The 19,981-nt window shown below is 40.5% G+C and overlaps 1 protein-coding gene and 1 pseudogene across 1 annotated transcript in view; both read left to right on the forward strand.

Moving 5' to 3' along the window:
- LOC118496018 (CD209 antigen-like protein C) overlaps nucleotides 1–19,981 on the forward strand; it is a 331,629-nt gene that overhangs the window by 29,827 nt on the left and 281,821 nt on the right. The window lies entirely within an intron of this gene.
- On the forward strand, nucleotides 4,376–19,904 carry LOC116063988 (annotated as a pseudogene).

Consider the following 19,981-nt stretch of genomic DNA (forward strand, 5'->3'; position numbering starts at 1 on the left):
CGCCAGCTCGGGATCGGGAGAGCTGCACGCCAGCCCGGGATCAGGAGAGCTGCACGTCAACCCAGGGTCAGGAGAGTTGCACGTCAGCTCGGGAACAGAAGGGTTGCTCGTCAGCTCAGGCACAGGTACACCGGTTAGCGCAGGCTCTGGTACACAGGTACTCTGATTTACAGCTTGAAGGCTGGCTTTGGCATCCTCAGTACGTCTAGCACACTGAACTACGTACTGGTAAACAGTCAAAAAAGTCTCTGGCTCTCCTCCAGGTGTAGAACGGACAGGACTAGGCGTTGGCTGGGAGATGGACATAAAACCTGTGGTAACACTGCTAGGCGGTGGAGGAGTAGGGGTGGAAACAAATCTTTGAATCCATTTAGGAATTGAGTCGTTAAGCCAGGGCTTTTCTGACAACTTAACACGGGCGAATGACAAAATTGAGTCCCTCTGGAAATCACTGTGAGCCTCCTTCCACATGGTTTTAAGCTCAATCATGTCACAAATGATCTCGTAAAGGTCATCTATCTTAGACTGTACATGTTTCACTTTACCCAAGTCCGTGGAAGCTGCCATAGTAGAAGGCAAAAACAATAACTGGGCACCCACCGGAAGAAGAAGCCACACTGCTGGGTCCAAGTGGTCAGATCATTCTGTCAGGTGTGAAAGCTCTGCAGGGTCCATGGCCAGTTCGTTCTGTTACGTGTTCGTTTCGGCCCAGAACGCAGAGGTAACACACAGATACAGTCGAGCAGGATAAGGTTTAATGAAGTTACGGGCACTCAGAGACACACAAACGAAGGGTTCAAAGCCGGGAAGCTCCTGACTGGTCCCAGGCGGAGGCGAGCCAACGTGGAGGGGTCCAGCAGTTTCGGGACACGAGAGAAGACAGGCTGAGGCGAGAATCACTGGTGGGTTCCTGAAGTGAAGACGGAAAGCTGCCGGGTGAGATTAGGCGCACGCTGACGCCGTGGAGATTTGCAGCAGGGCTGAGCGAAGACTCGGAGGGAGACACAGGGTAAGTTACAGCAGGAATCACAAAAGGCAAACTAGAATACTACGAGCTAGGACCAAGTTACCACAGGGGTTGAAGTTAACGAACTGGCGCCGACAGGAAGATCAGCCCGGGTTAAGTATTGCTGGTGATTGTGGATGATGAGCTGCAGCTGCGGAGATCGGCTGAGCAGAGTTGAAGCAGCCACGCCCCTTGACCTAGATCTCGGATCACGCCTCCAGCACTCCACACAGAAACAAACACAGACAAGACACAAACACAAACAGACACACCGGGAAAAAACACCCCAGACAGGACAGGGAGAGAGCTGCCCGTAACAAACTGAATACAAAAGGGAACAACAAGAAAGCAGAAGTCGACTAAAGACCATCACAGTGGAGCAGACAGCCTCATACAGGACTGCAGGACAATTTTAAACATTTGTTCCATGCTGGAACTTAAAAAAAGTGTGTGTGTGTGTGTGTGTGTGTGTGTGTGTGTGTGTGTGTTTTATCTACTCAGGATGTTTTCTACAGTTTTTGTGTGCTTTGCAATGTAAGATGCTTCTAAATGCTTGACCACACCAGAAGTTTTTAAAATGAAAATTCTTTTCAAATTCCATCTTTTGCATTCTGTTGAACACATTGGGAATGATAAGATTTAATGTATTTTTCAGAGTAAGTCGTGGGAAAAAGCTAGCCTGGCTCCGCCCTCCTACATACTTCCGCTCAATTTTCATTTCCCTTCAGTACTCCGTCTGGGTTTGCGATATAGTCTTGGGTTTTCTCCGGTCAAATCTTTACTGGTCCAATCAGCGAACAGAGGGAGTGGTTGAGAACGATGACATTGAGGTTGTGCGCTAGTTTGAGTTGTAGTTCCATAATGGCGGTGGAGAAAGATGTGAGGGAAGCCAATCGATCTGTTGTGGCAACGCTGCCGAATATCCAGAAGTTAAAGCTCGAGCAATGGTGGCCATGATGTTGTGGCCCTCCTCCCCACGGGCTTTGGGAAAAGTTAGATTTTCCAGCTCGCTCCGTTAGTGGTGAAGGGGTTGGCTAAGGCTAACACTAGCGATGCTAAGCCGACGTCACAACCAAACGTTAGCGATTGGTTATGGCAGATCCAGAGTGGCTCTGGACAGATCCAATAGTTTTAAACTTCAACAGAGTACCCACCTTCAAGGAAGTTAACACTTGTCAATGGAGAGAGGCCAGACTCTCTGTACAAATGAAATGTACCAGAGTCTGGTAGGACCAGGCTAATGGACCAGAGTCTGGTAGGACCAGGCTAAGAAAAATCTGCTTATATATCGACTTATTAAGAAAATAAGTCGATATATTGTATTTTAACAAGTCGGATTTAGTTTGTCTAATGGGTCTTCAGTCTCAGCAGAAAGGTATTTGATTGTGATTAAAAGTCACAGTGAAAAGCTATTGTTGATAGATTAACTGCAGCAGCATGAGAAGATGTTTCAGACAAACAGTGAGAGTTAAATCCATCACAATTACTCAGCATTAGCTGCTAACCAAACAACTACAGGCTCTGCAAACCACCGACTCTTTCAAGAAGGGCCTAAAAAGCTTTCTTTTTAAGCAAGCATTCTAGTACATTTTGTATTTGTTTTGCTACTGTTTTTAACCTGTTTTTAATATTTTACACTGCAGCACTTGTTGAAAGCACTCTACTGTAACACAGAACAACTTTACGAGCTTTTTTCTGTGTAGACGTACATTGTTGATTTTTGCTTCTGATGCTTTGCATGACGGCCAGCAACTGATTTTACAATGTTGATCATAAAATCCATCTTTCAATCATGGTTCCTCCTGTGTGCTCAACATACAGTATTGGGAGTCAAACTGCATCTAATAATATTGTTAATATCAACGAAGTACCTTGTATGATTGATATATTTATTAATTGATTGAATATAAACCTTGGCTGAACAAAACACATAAGTTAAACACATATTCGACTGTGTCTTAAACTACATTTATATGAGTACAAAAAATAGTTTTCTTTCTTACAGCAAAAGTGTGATAATGTGTGATGTTGCAGCTGTATTTCCACACAGAAGTTGCGTCAATCAAGTGTCAAAACCACTCTAGCACCACTGTGGTTGTGCTTTTTGGGTTATTGTGGAGTCAGTATGAATTGCGTTTTTTTAGGGAAGGCCTAAAAAAGTGAATTTTCTTTTTCTAGTTCCTATTTGGACATGCCTTCTCTAGTTCTTACAATGTTTTTAAGATGGTAATAGGGAATTCTTTTTTATAGATTTGATTTATGAGTTTAAGATATCAGATCAATAATGACTTAATGATTTCTGATTTAGTTTTTAGGGCTAAAAAGGGGAACTATGATGTGGCTCAATTTTCTCTTTTGGCACCAAAGACAATTATCTCAGTCTTGTCTTTGTTTAGTTGCATACGTTTTGGTACATCCAGTCATTGATTAGGTCAATGCATAGACACAGTAAGTCTATGGTGGCAAAGTCACTTGATATATGTGGTATAGATATGGAAATGATTGTGTTTTTCTGTGTTATTAAGCGTAGTGGGGGCATATATAGGTTGAATAAGAGAGGTCCCAGAATTGAACCTTGAGGTAACCCACATGTCATGTCTCTTCACTCTGATGTGTAGTTTGCGATGGAAACAAAACAGTCCCTGTCCTACAAATAGGACCTGAACCAATGTAAAGACGGTGCCAGAGAGTCCAACCCAATTTTCCAGTCTGTCTAAAAGTAATAGATGGTCAACAGTGTCACAGTGTCAAAGGTAGCCCTAAGGTCTAGTAACATTAAGGCTGGGGTCAAAAACCTGATTAAAATGTGTCAAAGAGATCATCATTTAACATTCTTTGATCTAATAAGTATGTCAGGAGTGATAGAGACTTTCAAGAAAAATACAGAGATGATCAGACAGAGCAACATCAATAGCTGTAACAAATGATGACCCCTTGTGATGAATACATTTAAGGTATGGCCCTGATCGCTGGTGGGTCCAGAGACATGTTGAGACAGTCCAAAGGTGACACGTAAGTTACTAAGTTCTTTAGCACTGTTTTCATTTGGGGATATCATGTAAAATGTAAAAACCACCTGATATTGACAGACCGTCATATTCCTTATGGACAGCAGTTCAGAGAATTCATCCAAAAAAATTGAATACTTTGCAATCTCTGTACAATCGGGAGTAAAACATGAAAACATTCCAGGACAGCAGCAGCATATCTAAATGATACCTGTTTACATTGAAACAAGTCTGAAAAAATTATAGCTACTCCTCCTTTTTTTATCAAGTCTGGAGGCATCGATGAAGTTAAAATTTGGGGGTGCTGATTCAGTAAGGATGGCCACTCCAGTGATATGATTACCTTGTAGGGGCATGGACTTTCTCAAGCAGCTATGGCAGCATGTTGAATGGCAAAGTCAAAAACACTATACAAAATGAATATTTGCATTTATGACTGGCTGATCATATTCAGCCAGTCATGAATGCAAATTACTTTTTCAATCAAAAGCAGAAGTTGTTCTTTTCAGACTTACAGACTTATCCTAACAGAGGAACCAACCAGTTCTCCAATGAATATGCGCGGTGGATTAATTTCAGCAGTACTTCTCTGTCTGCAAGTCAGACAGAACCCAACAGAGCGACGGTAACCATGGCGGAGGAGGAGGTTAACTACGCTTCGGTTGTATTCAAAAGTAACAAACATCCTCCAACCCAAGGTAAGTTTAGTTTTTTTTTAAATAGAGTTTATCAAAAATACACATCTTAAAAAGTATCATGCTATCAGTATGAATAAGATACTGCATCTTTGTTCTTGTGATCATATGCAATGTTGATATCTTGTACTGGTATTTTCTTCACTAATACTGAATAGAAAATACAGTTCTGATCAGAATAGTGAATCCAAATAGGTGCATAATGTTGGTGATACCGGTAGAATAGAGTCTAACTGTAGCATATTTAGGATCTGTTATGGAATTTAATTTGATTTTTGTTCACTATAATCGTGTTAAATAGTGTCTAACAGTGTATTAAGATCTATTTGGTTTCTACTTAGAGCATATTTTGGTATAATAGTAAAGTATATACTGTATATATTTTGGGTCCAATAGTCCTACGGCATTATATGTGGTTTCTAATAAGGCAATAATGTAGGTGTATGGTGTGTAATTAGGGTATAAAAAGAACATATTTCTAGTTTTTGTCTAATTTAATACAACATACTTACAATACATACTCATACTAAATACATTCTCATACAATTCAAATCAATCAATCAATCAAACTTTATTTGTCATTGCATGAATACAGTGTATTTAAAACAACAAAATTCAAAGTGCCGCTCCAGATCAGTGCTTTTAAAAAGATAAATAATTAGTAAAATATCTAAAATATGTAACAAACACCCCCCATCCCCTACATACATTCCGCTCTCTCTTTTCTCTCTCCCACACACACTCACCCATCCACAATTGACTGACACCCTCCCATCCCTCCCAGACAACACACACCCTCCCGCACACATATGCATAAGTTAGCAGCAGTTTTAGGCATAAGAAGAGAAGAAAGGTTTGCAGATGAGGTAATGTCCAGAGGTAGTGTGGTTGGTTATGACAGGGGATGGGAGATGGGTTGGGGGTGGGAAATGGCCATTTACTGCACAGGGTTATTGTTTGTTCAGTGTACGTATGACCCAGGGGAAAAAGCTGTTTGTTAGTCTGGCGGTGCGTGCTTTCATTGACCTATAGCTCCTGCCAGAGGGAAGCAGGTTGAACAGGTGGTGAGCAGGGTGGGCAGTGTCTTTGAGAATGGATCTGGTTCTGTTGAGGTAGCGGGAGTTGGCAAGCTCTTCCAGGGAGGGCAGAGGGCAGCCTATGGTCTTTTGAGCTGTGCCTATGACCCTCTGCAGAACACCCCGCATACCATGCTGTGATGCAAAAAGTGAGTACACTTTCAATGGTTGGCCGGTAGAAGGACACCAGCAGCTTCTGTTGGAGATGGTGTTTCCTGAGAATTCTCAGGAAGTGTAGTCACTGCTGGGCCTTCTTTGTTATTTCTTTAATGTTTGTGGTCCAAGAGAGATCTTCAGAAATGTGTACTCCCAGAAATTTGAAAGATGGAACCCTTTCCACACAGACGGCGTTCAGGTGGAGTGGGGCGTGGGCTGTGCTGTTTCGTCTGAAGTCTACGATGATCTCCTTGGTTTTTATTGTGTTCAGCAGTAGGTTCGTAGACCGATGCTGATCATGTTTGTACGGCTATATAAATCACGCACAATCTTCAACTGCTAAGATTGACTCTGTCCTCTGCATTGAATTTTACTTTCAAACTTGAATCCTTCTACCAACTAATCCACTGGAATGGCCCATTTTAATTTAATTTCAAAGAACTGATTACTGCAGTTACCATTCCCTGAACTCATGTTGGATTTAAACTGATAATCTTTTGTTTAGTATTGCCTGTTTACAGTACGTAACCCACAGTGGAGATTCCAGCCAGACCACAGCTACTTAAACCCAGTCAGGAAAATGTATCCAAATATTTAAAGTGTTAAAGTATTTCCCCTTAAAAGGCAGAGTTTCCTCTTATCAATCCAATCCAATCCATTTTATTTATATAGCACATTTAAAAAACAAAAGGTTTACAAAGTGCTGGACAAGAAATAAAACATAAAAAACACATATAAACACATAGAACAACATAAGACCACACAGTTCTCATGCTGGGTTAAAAGCCAGGGAATATAAGTGAGTTTTAAGACGGGATTTAAAAGATTCGAGGGTCGGGGCCAATTTGACCTGTGGAGGTAGCTCATTCCACAGTTTAGGCGCTGCAGCTGAAAAAGCGCGTTCGCCCCTGGTTTTTAACCTGGTTTTTGGAGCGACCAGCCGAAGTTGATCAGTAGACCTAAGTGACCGTGAGGGGGTGTAAACTTGTAAGAGGTCTGAGATGTAGCCAGGTGCCAACCCATTCAGTGATTTAAAAACAAACAATAAGATCTTAAAATGTATTCTAAAATGGACCGGGAGCCAATGTAGCGAGGCCAGGACTGGTGTTATGTGTTCATGCTTGCGAGTTCCGGTTAAAAGACGAGCGGCCGAGTTTTGTATTAACTGTAAGCGTGAGAGAGAGGTTTAGTTAAAGCCAATGTAAAGTGCATTACAGTAGTCTAAACGAGTTGAAATAAAAGCACGAATCACATGCTTAAAGTGCTTACAAGATAAAACAGGTTTAATTTTAGATAAAAGCCTCAAGTGATAGAAACTGGATTTAACAACATTATTTATCTGTTTATCAAGTTTAAAACCATTGTCTATTTTCACACCCAGATTTGTGACTATGGGTTAGCATATTGTTGCAGGTAGCCCAGGTCAACAGGAAGAATATCATCGGCCCGACTGGGTCCAAACACAATGACCTCAGTTTTTTCTTCATTTAGATTTAAAAAGTTAGAAGCCATCCAGGCCTTAATATCTTTTAAACACTCTAGTAGAGGTATGAGGGAGTTGTTTTCACCTCTTTTGAGGGGAAGAAATATTTGAGAGTCGCCCGCGTAGAAGTGGTAGGAGATGCCATGCTTTCTAATTATGTTTCCTAGGGGGAGGAGATATAGGGAAAAGAGAAGTGGTCCAAGAATTGAGCCCTGTGGAACACCACAAAGAAGGGGGGGCAGTAGATGAACCAAGTCCCCAAGCTTTACTGAAAAGCATCTCCCAGACAAATAGGACTTAAACCACTGCAAAGTAGTGTCCCTGATACCAACACAGTGCTCTAGATGGGAGATAAGAACTGCGTGGTCAACTGTATCAAATGCAGCAGTGAGGTCTAAAAGCACTAGTATGGTAGAATTGCCAGTGTCAATGGTTACTAAGAGGTCATTAAAAACTCTTAAAAGTTGAGTTTCAGTGCTGTGAAATGCTTTAAACCCAGATTGAAAAATCTCAAAAATTCCATGTACATCTAAAAAAGACTGCAGCTATAGAAGTACAGTCTTCTCTAAAATTGTTGAGATAAAAGGAAGCTTCGAGATAGGTCTGTAATTGGATAAAACCGAGGAATCCAGATTTCTCTTTTTAATCAGGGGTTCCACAACTGCTTCTTTGACATATGTTGGAACGACACCTGCTGCCAAACTACTATTTATGATTTTTTGAACAATCGGGCCAATAGTCTCCCAGGCTTCCTTAAAGAGGCGAGGGGGCACAGTGTCAGTGGGACAATATGAGGGTTTTAGTTTTGTGACGATTTCAGTGAGATTTAAAAGCGACACAGGCTCAAACTGGTTGAGGACAGTTGAGCAAGTGCTAACTATGCGATATGGGCTCTGATAGTGGCAACCTTGCCTAAAAAGAAGTTAAGAAAATGTAAAAGTTTAATAAAGAATCAATAGTTTTAAAAAGGACCAGAGGTTTATTAATATTTTGGGAGATAATGTCAGAAAATATCTTGTTTTTTCAGCTTTGACAGTTTTCTGATATTTTCTCAAGCTTTCCTTAAGGACTTCATATGATACATGGAGCTTGTCCTTTTTCCACCTGTGCTCAGCTCTCCTGCACACTCGTCTGGCCTCACGGGTGCCATCATTGAGCCATGGCTCAGTTTTAGATCTGAGGCACCTAACTTTTTGTGGAGCAACAGTGTTAAGAATGTCGGCACAGGTGGAAAGGAAGGAAGAAAGTAATTGTTCTGTGTCAAGGTTAGCCAAATAACTACTACCAGACTGGGTTATATTAATAAAAGCAGAAGTAAACTGAGCAGCAGTGGAGGGCTTAAACACAAGACACAGGTGCATAGGAGCAGGCAGTTTGAGACTATGAGAGGGCAGAGAAAGATCAAATAAGACAGGCATGTGATCAGAAAAAAACAGCATTATGTACTTGGATATTAGAAATAGGCAACTCATAAGATAAAACAAGATATAAAGTGTGGCCATATTCCTGTGTCGGTCCAGTAACATGTTGTGAAAGATTAAAAGCATCAATCTTATCTAAAAAGTCTCTAGCAAGTGGTTTTAAAGGACAGCAGACATGTATGTTAAAATCACCAGCAATTAAAGTCTTGTCATAATCTGTCATGATACCAGCCAGGAAATGGGAAAAGTCTTCTATAAAATGTTTGTTATATTTAGGCGGGCGGTAGATTACTGCACATAGTACCGGATCCGACCGACCTAATACAAACATGCTAAGTTCAAAAGAGGAAAAAGAAGAAGGTGACAGGGGCCTACAAAATAAGCTCTTTTTAAAAACTGTCGCTATTCCTCCTCGACGTCCAGTAGTCCTAGGAGAGTTGAAGAATGTACAGTTTGGAGGTGAAAGCTCAATGAGGGCATCAGACTCACCAGCACTTATCCAGGTTTCTGTCAAAAGGAGTATATCCACAGCATGTGTGGTGAAGAAATCCTTAAGGATAGATGTCTTGTTAATGACAGACCTAGCGTTGATCAAGGCACATCTAGTCGGCGAAATCGGGTTGTCAGCCGCGCTAGCTGATCGGCACAGTGGCTGAAGGTTGCGGTGGTTTACTCCACCATGGCTGCCGGAGGCAAGGCGAGTAGGGGCGGAGGGCATGGCGCTCCTCATACGGGCCAACAACAGGTACTAGCCAGATGCCGACCGGAACGAGAGACATGGCGGTGGAGATACTGGACATATTCCGGTGCGATGCAGGGAGGAAACTGAGCCAACTCAGGAGAGAGAGCTAGCCAAGATTTAATCTTGACCAGCCGGCCGCTGCGTGTCCCTCTGCGTTTGCGTCTCCGCGACAGTGAAGCCTCAGCACGGAACAAGAGCGGAAGAGGAACGGTTCTTGATCCTTTCTGAGTGAATTTTATTTATACATTTATTATCTTGTTTGCACAAGATAAAAAAAAAATATCACCTAGATAATTAACTTGTTCCCACAAGTTATCTTGTGCTTACAAGATAAAAAAATACTACTTACGGCGCTTTAGGGCCTCCGTATCTAAAGCGACCCTCATCAGGAGGGATTTTTTTGTTACTTTGACATTTAAGGGTTAATGCCCAACGAGGTGTCCATTGTCAGGTATTAATGGACGACGGCGAGGCGGTTCACGCCGAAGTCCATTAATACCTGACAATGGACACCTCGAAGGGCATTAACCCGCTATACCATGGTCACTTGCAAAATAACATATTTTTAAAACAGTAGTTTATATTTTAATTAGTTTTACAATCAAAATCTAAAGTTTTTCTAAACAATAACTCAGTTTCCCTGGTTACACCTGAGGGTTGAACTAATACCTGGAACAATCATTCCCATCCTATAAGGTTCTTATGCAATGCAAATGTTGTTCACTCCTCCAGTAAACAGGAAGGACCATAGATACGACTTGCCACCCTTAGCAACGGGAGATATTTATAGTCCGCTCAGCTTGTAGAACCCTTCAGCTTAGCTACGAGCCAGAAAGCTAACACTATGCTAGCAAGATCCAAAGTCAATAACATTGTGTACAGTTGGCAATCAGTAAAAATAATTTGACAGTATGTTGAACAAGACAAGCTAGCTATCAGCCATGTCATTAACCCCAAAACAATACGACTTTTACAAACAATTTTATCTGCGATGTGTAACGTTACTGTTGGCTGCAGCCTGATAGCGACCTGAACAGCGAACGGGATGTGAGATAACGTTATTCGCTGTGAAACAAAGTCAGTTCAGAGGGGCACTAAAACTTACTTCTTGCAGCTTGTGTATTAGCTCCATCCTGTGGTGTTCAGAGGGGCACTGAAGCACCTCACAGTGTTAAAATGAACAGATTCACATTTCCTTTTTGTTTTAATGTAGCACATTCATTTAGAACAGTAAACAGTCAGTTTCACCGGAACTCCTTTAGTATGTGTCCTATAACACTTTTTATGGACACCCTGCAGCCAATCAGAATTGAGTATTCACCCAGACCATGGTATTTAAAAAAAGCCTTTAAAGTCTTTCTTTCACCACTATGCAGTAATTAACTATGAGGTTGTGTCCTTCAACCTTACAGCTAGAAAGGAGGAGGAAACCGTGTACGATGAAGTGAAGGGGCAGAGTAAAACAACTGAAGAAACTGCTGAAACAAACGGTAAGTTATAAAATAAAAAAAAAAATAATAAAAATGTACTACTGTTACTTACTTGGCAATAAATCCTTTTATTATTCTCAGCAGGATCCTTGTTAGAAAAGAAAGCAAACAACAAACTTCTCCAGTATCAGCAGCTGGCCTGTTGTTTGGGGATTCTTTGTGTCATTCTGTTGTTGGGCATCATAGCAGTCATCATCGTCTACCACCGTAAGTATACTGAACAGGCAGTCCATGCATGAACTCACACTTAGACATGAGACAAACCTTAAAGAATAAGGCCGGTTACACACTGGATGCGTCGCACGAGCGTGTCAGCCACGTCTGAGACACGTGCCTGCTAGAAATAGAACCGACGCCTATTTTTCACGCGAGACGCGAGCGTGTTGGAAGCGTTTCCTGGCAAAATTAGAATAGGAAAATATGTTTATATGTCATACACACGAATGCATATTAACAAATGACATCTTGATGTTTGAAAGTCTCTAGGTTTTGACATCAATGTAGATATAAATGTAATAAAAAATTTCAGAGAAAAGATTTTCAAATATTGCACCTGTCATACAGAACGAAATATTCTTTAACATATTTTGCAGTCAATACTGTCGACGATGTCTTGCTTTAATCAAATCAGTAGGCTATATATTTATGTTTAACAACTCTCTCCCCGTACGTCGAACAAGGGTGATCCAAATCACGTGACTTTTTTTTATGTTGAAACCAGCCACTTACCCATTTTTCAGAGTTTGAATGTGTCGGCGCTATGTCCCGAGATCAGTCCTCCCTGTACCTAGCAGCAGGAGCAGCGCCGCGTCAGACATGCTTCTGGTGTGTAGGACACAGAAAAATCCACGCAGCCGCCACGCTTCTGAGACGCAACAGAAACGCCACGCTCGCGCGACGCATCCAGTGTGTAACCGGCCTAACAGTATTAGTTTTTGTCTGTAACCAATATTTGATATAAGTCATGAATTTGCAGCCTGGTCTCACAGAATTCCGTGAAATTATCACAAACTGTTAACAGCGCATTACGTGGTGGTGGGACGGAAGGTGTGAAAATTCCATGTGGCCACCATGGAAAACAATGCCAAAGTAAAGTCAATGAGAAGATGACGTAGCATTAAGAGCGACAACAGTAGCGAGTAGTATGAAAGCCCAAAAATCCGCGTAAGGAGGTTGGTTGGGATGGTGGATGGGACAAACAACACAGGACTTTCACCCAGGAGACCGGGGACCGTGTCCTGCATGTCAGGATTCCTAAACCAACCGTCCCGTTGTTCTTTTCCTAAACCCAACCTGTTGTTATTTTCCTAATATCAACCGGTCCGCTGTATACGGCCGTCCCGTTCTTAAGAGGCCATGTTCATTTCACGGAATTATTTTCTGGGCCCATCACGGACTTTTAAGGGGCCGTGTTAATTTCACGGAATTCTTCCGTGGGCCCATCACAGAATTTTTGGCGATTACGTGACACTGCCACAGATTTTGAGTTAAGGAGCCGTGTTCATTTCATGGAATTCTGTGAGATCAGGTTGGAATTGGCCACATTCAGAATAAAACAGAGGCGCCAATGAAAGTGAAAACATTTCACATGAAATTGAATTGAAAGTGAAAAAAATACACATGCTTCTCTCACATGCTTCTCTCACAACCTTGATGCATAAAAGGAATTAAAGGTTAAGTCAAGTGATATTCTATATTTTTTTTCTTGTCAACAAATCCCATCAGACCCATACCAACAATAAATGTGTCCACTAACAATACAGTAGTGTGTGTATCAAAGCCTGATATATCAACCCGTCTCTCAGTGTCGGATACCGACATAAAAATCACCCTTTAGCGTCTCTTTGGAATGCACCGGGCAGAGCAGCAGCACGACCGGGGCGCTGTAAGATGACGTAGTATTAAGAGCGACGGTAGCGATGGTAACGAACGGTAGTAGTATGAAAGACCCAAAATCTGCGTGACACCAAGGGTCCTGATACAGAGCGTCGAAATGTGATGCCAAGAGTCCCAACCAAGCACGTCTAAATATGACGCTAAAGAAGACTTTTTGCGTCAATAACAAAAGCCAAAGGCACCTAACCAAGCATCACTTTTTGAAGGGATGGGAGTGAGAATGTGTTGGATATATCTTCTTCCTCTGTGACATAAAGCTCCATTGTTATCCAAAACTATTAAACACACATCTGTGAGCCACACTGTTGTACTTGGTGACATATTGCTTCATAACAATGAATATGGCCAGTCTAACTTTGAGTCAATCCCACATACACTGTCCTGCTGCCATAAAGGCCTCGCAAGTGCATCAAATCAGTGACTGAAAGACTTTGTCAACAAGTACACTATTCTATTCTACTATTTACTCCTGTTTGAGTAATGTTGATTTATAACTAGTGGTCAGCTGTTTTAGGAAATGTGAGATATTTGTAGTCTTTAGTATGATTTAAAGGCCCAAGTCCGCATCATAATAGCAATGCGCCAAGGTACAAACGCGCCTGGCTTTTAAAGGGAATGGGAGATGACTTGCTGATTGGTTTATTGCATGTTACGCCCAAAACACACCTATGAATTAATGAAGACACTAGGTAAAACCTTATGAACCATGCGCCCGGCACACAGACCCTTTTTTCCACCGTCAAACTAGCAAAAGTGGATTTGGACACGCTCTAAACGTACCTGAGCCAGGCGCTTCACGCCGTGCGCTTCGATCGTTAAAATAGAACCCTTAGAGTTGGTTTAGGTCTTTTCAAGGGACTTGTTGAAATCTTCTAAAAGGCTGGAAAATCTAGAGTGAGACAGGAAATGGTTTCCAAAGGTGAAAATGATTTGACAACAACAACAAATATTGCTTTATCACTATAATTAAGAAGCTAATTTTCATTTTGCAGTTGCTACATTAAGTCGTCAGAGTGATGAAAGTGAGCTGATGGCTGCCAATCGCAACCTGACAAACCTCAACAACAAACTCAGCTTAGACAATGAAAAGTTGAGGAGGGACAACAACAGTCTGACAGTCCGGTTGGGCAACCTGACACAAAACTATACTGTCTTAGAAAGTAAGATCACAAACCTGACTGCAGACGTCCAGAACCTGACAACACAAAACCTGCAGCTGAACTCACGAAACCAGGAGCTGGAGACACAGAGGAAGAACTTAACAGAACGAATACAAGACATGGAGACAACCTGGAATAAACTCAACGTCAGTCGAGTTCAGTGGAGCATTGATGTCTACTGCCCCAAAACAAATAACGGTATGTTCAGATCCTATTAATTAGATCCAATAATAATATTAATATCACGATCAGTGTTGGGCAAGTTACTTCCAAAATGTAATACATTATAGATTACTAGTTACTGTCATTTGAGAGTAATTAGTTATATTACAATATTACTGTCTCTGAATTGTAATGCGTTACACTACTTTTGCATTACTTTTGAGTTACTTTCACCAAAATAACAGGGGAAGTTTGATTTGGCAGCTAGCTTGTGAATTTCACCACCGGATCAATGAAGTCTCGTCTTTATCCACTTTAATACATCATAGATTATTCATATTTTGTATAATTAATATAAATATGCAAAGTAACTAAAGCTATACAAAATAGATAAGTAAAACATATAATAGGCAAGTAGGAGAAAATGAAAATACTCAAAAGTATGGCATTGTTGTAAAATGTTTGTTTATAGCACTTCAATAAGTGCTATTCTCGCAAATGTATTTGTCTCTGCAGTCATCTTAACCATCGAATACAGCGACAGGAAAATAATACGGCTTTTTTTTTTTTTTCCTGTGAAGAAATGTGTCGCGGTGTTGGTGAATTCTTAAAAAAACCAATGCACCACTAAATGTTGCGTTAAAATGCGTTGTAACTCGCGTTACTCAGACTGTAACGAGTATAATATTACCGAAATTTAATTAGTAATGCGTTATATTACTGCGTTACAGCAAAAAGGAATACATTACTGTAATTGCGTTACTTTTGTAACGCGTTACTCCCAACACTGATCACGATGCAGTAATTGTTGTATATTGGTTGGTTTCTGTTGTTTCAGTGAGACAGTGTCAAGCTTGTCAGAATGGCTGGATACTCAGTGGGTCTAACTGCTATGTGATTCATGACGCTAATCCTCCTGATCAGAAAACCTGGGAAGAAGCTCAACAAGTCTGCAGAGGAAAGAGTTCAGATTTGGTTGTTGTACATAGTCCAGAGGAAAAGGTAATGAGAAAACTGTGGACATTTTTATGACACACATAGGTGGAAATTGGGGAGGGATCGGGGGGGGTCAGGACCCACCCCATCTGAGGGTTAATCCCCCCCCCTAAAAATGTCATTAAAACCATGCTGTGTATGGTACATAATTAAATACTTCAAATAATTGTGTAAGTAGTAAAATAACACAAATGCAAACAGGGCAACAAATGGGTTTTAAGTATAGAATCATTTTGAGTCCCCCCTCCCTTGTCTCACAGTGGTTTGGTCCACTGCTTGGTGTTCTGCCTTTACGTTAATGCTAGGCAGAAGTCCCAGGGACTCGTGGGATTCTTTTCTCAAAATTCAGATGCAAAATACAATGTATAAATTTCACCTAATATATTTTCAACTTCCTCAAACTCAATAGGCCAGATTCAGCTGCAAAATGTGATGTTTAAAATTCAGTGTTAACATCCAGGAACCCAAGGAAAAGCAATCGATTCTAGATTCAGAGCAGCAGTCAGATGAGTGGGAGAGCACATAGATATATATAAAGGCTAGATGTCTCGTCCGCGCTGCTGGCCAATGGAGGTTGACGTCCGCACCTGGCGGCCATCTTGCCACAGTCAGCTCGCTCACTCGTAACATTGTGTTTTAATGGTGCATGTACTATTTAAATAACCATAACTTGCTCAATTTTCTACCGATTTTCAAACGGTTTGGTTTGTTATAAACGTCAGAGATGTAGTTATGACACTGCATACTTATGAATAATTATAACCATGGATTTCCATATGAAAATAACATTAAACAGAAAATATAGGTGCAATGAATATACACAAGCACAAGGTATTTATGTTAAATCAATATATAGGCTACTAAAACTCATATATATATATATATATATATATATATATACTTTTATAATATGTATATTACTAATATAATAAAATAATTTGAATTATTACATGTTTATTTTAAACAAGTTTAAACTATTATAAAAGTGACATTTATTTGCAATAAAAAATAGGTACAAGATTTTCCTTTACAAATATACATAAAGAAATGCTGCATGTTGAAATACCCACCCTGTAGAGAGAACTACACTACTGTGGAGGTATACACATGGAGGATAGAGATAAAAAATTCAAAAAATTCAATTCATTCAATTTTATTTGTATAGCGCCAATTCATAAAAAAAGTTATCTCAGGACACTTTTCAAATAGAGCAGGTCTAGACCGAACTCCTTATAACATTATTTACAGAGACTCAACAGTACCACCATGAGCAAGACTTTGGAGACAAGGGCAAGGAAAAACTGCCTGTTAAGAGGCAGAAACCTAGGACAGACCATTCGGCTCTAGGTGGGCGGTCGTCTGACTCGACCAGTTGGGGTGAGAGAGAGAGAGACAGCGAGAGAGAGAGACAGACAGACAGGTGCACAGCAACAACAGAATTGGCAATGGCAGTCAAGCGGGAAAATGGCAGGAGGCTCCACTAGGATCCATGAGAACCTGCGAGACGAGAAAGCACAAGAACTCCGGGGAAGAAGTGAGGTGCATGGTTCAGGACTCACCTGATCCAGCCCTAACTATAAGCTTTATCAAAGAGGAACGTCTTAAGCCTACTCTCAAATGTGGAGAGGGTGTCTCCCTCTCAAACCACAACTGGAAGCTGGTTCCACAGGAGAGGAGCTTGGTAACTGAAGAGACTATAGGAACCACAAGTAGCCATGCATTCAGAGAACGTAGTGTTCTAAAGAGGTAATAGGGTACTATGAGCTCTTTAAGATATGAAGGGGCCTGACCATGAAGAGCTTTATAGGTGAGGAGGAGAATTTTATACAGACAGCAGCTCTGCTTGCTGGTCCCAACTCTGGGTTGGCTCTTTTGATTGAAAAGGTTGCCTACCCCTGGGTGTGGTTTCAATGTTCACACATGTTTATTCATTCAAGCGTATGAGTGACAGAGCAAGTGAGATAGCCAGTAGTTCTCAAACTTTTTACACAGAGTACCACCTCAAATAATATTGGGCTCTTAGACTACTAACACCATCATAGACCTTTCTGGGTACCACCAAGATAAAGGATTTAATATAATAAGCCATATGATGCTCTCATTTGTTTGATATTCCACATGCAAATACTCACAACATCAGGTTGAGGTGCATCCTGAGACAAGTCCATTGGCAGGTTGTTTTCCGCTCTTCTAGAGGTGGTTGTGCTTCTTGTTGCTACCAGCTAAAATAAACGTAAGTAAAGAAGTTTTGAGTGTCTAAAATGTGCTGTAATAAACAACACATTATATAACTTGCAGTAACAAAAACTAAAGTGACATTTAATCACATATTGATATATCAATCTTATACACCTTGAATTATTGTTGGTCAATGATACACATACACTTTGAAGATGAGCTGGAAAGTTGTAAATGGTTGGCATGGTTTAAGCCAGACATTCTGCCCCGTTCTGTCAAAGTCCTCACTCCTGAAGTGCTCACTGCAGAGCAGTGTCCTGTCAGAGTCAACAAAACTGTCCCTTCTTAGAGCAAGTTCCCACTGTCTCCTCATCTTTCCGGTTTTGGGAAACCTTAAAAACGTGAGAAACGTACCCAGATATATAAATTATTGTCAACATTTCCAACCCTTTTTTCCTTCTTTCAACATTAACGGTAAGGACAAAAATACACACCTAAATTATCATATGTTTGGGGTAATTGTATGTATGCATGTGTGCATGTATGCATCATGTATGCATGTATGTACTTTAGAATAAGACAACCACACTAAACTAGTTATAAAAAGGTGTCCAAAAGAAACATTCAGCGATTGTGTAAACAAACTTCTAAAAAGCCTTGGGTCAACAACAATCTTGTAATACTATTATGTCATAGCTATGCTAAACTGTAACGTTAGCTGCTACTAGGTCTCACTCACAGCTTCTTGTTATTAGCCAGCTAGGCTAATAACTACAACCACACTCACAGCTTCTTGTTATTAGCCAGCTAATAACTACAACCACATCCACAAAGACTGTAATTTAGACAAAAGATTAGTCATCATAAAATCGTTATTGGTGTCAGTAAAACAGCTCGATTGTGGTCTCAGCCTTGATAACTTGCGCAAGTAGTAGTGATACACAACTATGCTGCACGATTAAGTCGTTTTTCGAAAAGAAAAGCTGCAATTTCAACATGTTCAAGCATCCAGAATTATAGCCACGTTAATAACGTTTGTAAGAAACCAAACCGTTTGTAAATCCGTCAAGATTTCAGCGAGATAAGAGTATTTGTGTTCGTGCAGATCACTCACCTTACATCAGTCAAGAAAGCTTGACTGTGACAAGATGGCTGCCGGTGATGACGTTAGAGACTCCACCGTAAGACATCTAGCCTTTATATATATCTATGGGAGAGCAGCTTCTGAAAGGAGAGACACGTCTCTCTTTAACATACTTGTCTGTGTGTGTGTGTGTGTGTGTGTGTGTGTGAGACAGCTGACCAGTGAGGACATTACGTCCGCAATTGCTTGTGAAGCTTTTTAACTCCAAAAAGGCAGATATTCACAGGTTCACGTTAATCTTATAATACATATTTGTGTTGTGTTATTTAAATAAACGATCGAGGATCTTGAAAGAGCTCCAGCCAGCTGACAGCGGGGTCTGTGAGCTTCAGCTGGCTGCCGCGTCCGAGCAAATGTGCAAGTCACCATCAATTTTGGTAAAACTGTCCATATTCTAACTCTATATAGCAGAGTAATAGCAGACCAAATCCACTATGGCACACTCCTGATATAATCTAGAATCGACTGCTTTTCCTTGGGTTCCCAGATGTTAACACTGAATTTTATACATTACATTTTGCAGCTGAATATGGCATATTCCCTACTGAATTTGATCAAGTTCAAAATATATTAGTTGAGTTTTAAACATTGTATTTTGCATCTGAATTTGGTATATTTCATTTGTTTATTTGAATTTCTAATTCTGAATTTGTGAAACTTAGAAATTTAAAGGTGAAGATGAGTTGTTGAACATTTGAAGACTAAAATTTTGTAGCAAAAATTTGAGATACATAATTTCAATGCATAAATATATTCAGTGCTAGAAATTCAATGGCTTTTTAAATTTCAAAATCCAATGAAACAGATTTACTTCCTTAGGATTGTTAACGTTGGCTAGCTTCCTAATTCCCCCCACCGTGTTTTCATGCTACACACTGGTTCTAGAAAATGAGCCGAACAAAGTCAGTCATCTAAATATAAAACAGCTTTGCCAGCCAACTTACTACACATATCTGCTACAAGTACAATGTTGTATGTATTATCTGTGTCCCCTTCAAAAATTGCTCTTAAGAAATTTTAATTTTAGTGTCCTCCCCATCTGTTAGATGAAATTCACGCCCATGAACACAATTATTAAATTGAAATGTATTTTCTCCAGGTTTGAACACTGTGAGTCTGTAGATCACAGTATGATTATTAAGTTATAGTGTTTAAATATCTGATAACTGTTTCTCTGTTGTCAGAATGCACTCAATGCATACAGCTGGGGTAGTTCAGTAACCGTTGGATACTGGTTTGGCCTGAGAGCTGAAGGTGGGAGATGGAAGTGGATTGATGGAAGTAATCTGACTGAAAGGTGAGAGACACATTCCTAAACACTTTGAATCATAAAACCTATCAGCCTTGATCTAAACATCATGTTCTTCC

This window comes from Sander lucioperca, chromosome 10, assembly GCF_008315115.2.
Source record: "Sander lucioperca isolate FBNREF2018 chromosome 10, SLUC_FBN_1.2, whole genome shotgun sequence".
Taxonomy (NCBI): Eukaryota; Metazoa; Chordata; class Actinopteri; order Perciformes; family Percidae; genus Sander; species Sander lucioperca.